The sequence below is a fragment of the Capra hircus genome, chromosome 9, assembly GCF_001704415.2.
Source record: "Capra hircus breed San Clemente chromosome 9, ASM170441v1, whole genome shotgun sequence".
NCBI classification, from domain to species: Eukaryota; Metazoa; Chordata; class Mammalia; order Artiodactyla; family Bovidae; genus Capra; species Capra hircus.
This window is the reverse complement of record NC_030816.1, coordinates 59550920-59554467: the sequence shown is the minus strand read 5'-3', so window position 1 is coordinate 59554467 and position 3548 is coordinate 59550920. Positions and strand designations below refer to the sequence as shown.

The window sequence follows — 3548 nt, the reverse complement described above, 5'->3', positions numbered from 1 at the left end:
CCTTCTTTAATGTAGTAATCTTTCCTTTTTATGATGTCTGTAAATCTAGATTCAGAACTCTCTAGGCTTGTGTTAAGATTTCACTTTATAGCTATTTTGTCCTTGGATAACTCACACAAAATCTTGTGGTGCTGGAAAATCAATTTTTATGCCAAGACCATTTATTTCTGCTCTCGATCAAGGGAAAGGCTCTATGCTACAATCTCTAGGGTGGAGGGAGATTTCCATTGCTCTGAATAGGGAACAGAAGACTTGGGGTTTCTTTAACACGAGGATTTTCATCCACATTCCAATGAATAGCATGGCAGTACAGCTGTGGGATGGGCAGATCAGTCCAGAAGTGAGCCATACACGGTTGGCATCATCGTGCTTACTGATTCATTTTCAGAATGCTGTTCCAATGTCTCAGACATAAGCCCAAATACCTCCTAAACCTGTTTTTCCCTCCAAATGACCAAACTAAAGGAGAATAAAATGATAGTTGTCACATTTCTCTTTTTACTTTGATTTATACAGTCCTCGGCAATCAGAGTGGAGAAGGCAATGGCACCCCACTCCAGTACTCTTGCCTGGAAAATCCCATGGAGAGAGGAGCCTGGTGGGCTGCAGTCCATGGGGTTGCTAAGAGTCGGACACGACTGAGTGCCTTCACTTTCACTTTTCACTTTCATGCATTGGAGAAGGAAATGGCAACCCACTCCAGTGTCCTTGCCTGGATAATCGCAGAGGTGGGGGAGCCTGGTGGGCTGCTGTCTATGGGGTCACGTAGAGTCAGACACGACTGAAGTGACTCAGCAGCAGCAGCAGTAGCAACCAGAGTCCCTACATTAGGGTTGTCATAACTCAAGAAACAAAATTTCTGATCTTTTCAAGAAAGGTGTGTCAATTTTTTGATGGTTAAAAGATTTAAAACCTGAAACTGAGAGGCAAAATACATCATCTTCCACTAAAAACTTTTTGAGCTAGATAGTTCACATGGAATAGAGTTAATAATGGTAATAATAACTAGGTAATGACTACTGTGCACCATGTGTTAAGACTATATTATATATAGTCTTATTATATTATAGTAAGTCTATACTATATTATTTCATTTACTCTTGCAACTATAAATGGTAATATAAGGAGACTGTGTTTTGTTTTGATGTAAAACATATTTTTTTGCTTCACTTGGTATTCCCTGGTGGCTCAGATGGTAAAGCGTCTGCCTGCAATGCAGGAGACCCAGGTTCAATCCCTGGATGGGGAAGATCCCCTGGAGAAGGAAATGGCAACCCACTCCAGTATTCTTGCCTGGAAAACTCCATGGACTGAGGAGACTGGTAGGCTACAGTCCATGGGGTCGCAAAGAGTTGGACACGACTGAGCGACTTCACTTTCATACTTTGCTTCATTTTACCTAAAAGTTGTTATTTAGTTTAGCACAGTATCTATCATATAGGAAGCATTCATTGTATTCACTTATTCAAACAAGAATTCATGAGTGAATGCCTTAAAAGTGTCTTTCAAATGGTAGTTCTGATATGGCTATTTAGATGTCTCTAAACCAAAAAGCAATTTTTGAGAAGCACTACCAAGATGAAGGTTACCCTTCCTTCTCTTAGAGGCATACACATTTATATGACAAACACATCATTAGTAAAGTAAAACATGGGAGGCAGATGTGGTAGAGTGGAAAGAACCAGAAGCACTGGCTTTGAACGCCCCACCTGCGTTCTGCTCTAGAGTCTAGCCCTCCCCAGCTTGCAGCTGGTATTGGGCACAGGAGAGTGGACAAGACTTCCCCCCCACCAACCCGTGGGAGAGGTGAACAGATGCTTAGGGTCACATTCCCGTGGACTGAGGGTGAGGGCAGGGCTGCAGACTAGACAGTGAACGTGGGTGTCTGTGCAGATGTGACTCAGGACAACCAGGTGTTCGGAGCTCCCCACAGACACACCAGGTGCAGGTTGGGGAGGGCCAAGGCTGCCAGGGTAATCCTTCCTCTGGGAGGACTCAGATTCGTGTCTCTCTGAACCCAGGCAACTGAACTGGTAAAGTTCCAACTCCTTAGCTTGCCACCAAAGTGTTCTCAGGGTCTCGCTCTAGCAGAATTTACTTCTCACCACCTTCAGCCTGTTCTGTGTCACAACCCAACAGCTAGTTTATGGCGCTGGAAAGTGCTCAATATTCTCCTAGGGCTAGGCATTGCCCCCGCTATTTCCACTACCCGGGGCACCGCATCTCCACCCACCACGACTTGTCCAAATCCCTGACTCCCTCAGAACCCAGCACCAAAAGCCTCCCCTGGATAGAATACTCTCTGACCCTCCGACCCTCTCCAGACCCAAGTCAGACATTAACTTATTCTCTTCAGCAGACTTACAGCACTTTCTCAGTATTTCACAGTTGCCACTTTCTTCTTTGAGTTAGTCATTTGTGTCTGTGGCTTAATCGCCTTTACTAGAATAGAAGCCCCTGGGAGAGGATTTAAATCAAACATTTTTGTACTCACCCCCAAGACCTGGGCTCAGTGCCTTAAATGAAGCTGTTATCCAATAAACACTTATTGAGTTAATAATTATCTATATTGCTGCCTTGCCTGGTATGCTGAGTGAATAAATAATCATAGTTTAATTGTTCATATATGTACACAAGTTATTGGAGAAGAATGGCAACATGGAGAAAGCAGATCACATTATAAGACAAAACATAAATGGTGACATGTGTGTTTAAATGGATACAAAAATATATGTCCTCAAATAATACTGCTCTTAGTGAGAGGTAACAATAAATCAATTCGGTATTAACTACAAACAGCACAGGCTTTCTGACAATCTCAAAGGAATAAAAGGAATGAGGTGAACAGAGGGTTTGAAGACATTAATTTCAGACTTGCCCTGGGAGGGGGCACACAGAGAGGAAAGAAAGCCTGACTCCCACCTGCAGGGGAAATGTGTCTGTGTTAACTATCCCAACATGAAATGCTCTGTTTTATGACTTCAGTCATTCCTGCTTTACTGAGAGCAAATGAGTGAACGATAACGAGGAGGCCTGCTGCCTGTCTCCCCCTCTCCTGGGGCCTCCACCTGCCACAGCAGGACTACCCCTCCCACCCCCGCCTCCCTCTGTGTTTCCTTACCAGCTCAGAAAGCTCTGCTGCACTTCCTTCTTCCAAGGGAAACACCAAGGCCAAGGGATGCTCCAAGGTAAGTCCTGAGGAATTCATCAGCCTAGCTAGTCATGAGCTTTAATTAGCTGGTTCCATTTGTCTGGGTTTGGGAGATAAAGTATCGTGTTGAACTGCAAGACTGATTTTCATTCTGGAAATTAACGTTTAGTTCCTACCCGATCTGTTGCAAAGTCCCCATGGCTTTTGCCCTTGGGAATGATTAGGTGCCCTTGAGAGGCTGTGTCCTCCAGCATGGTAGCGCCGGCTCCCATAGCTACCAAAACCCCCAGAGGATCAGAATGTGGAGGCTTCACTGCAACTGGAGAGAGACCTAGGCAACATTAGAGCATTTCAGGTCCCTTTCGGAGCTCACATTTTATGACTCAACCAACACTGC

The 3548-nt window shown here is 44.5% G+C and overlaps 1 non-coding gene across 1 annotated transcript; it reads left to right on the top strand.

Annotated features, from left to right (window-relative positions):
- Nucleotides 1178-1249, top strand: TRNAC-GCA. Its single transcript has one exon. It is a non-coding gene; the product is annotated as a tRNA-Cys (tRNA).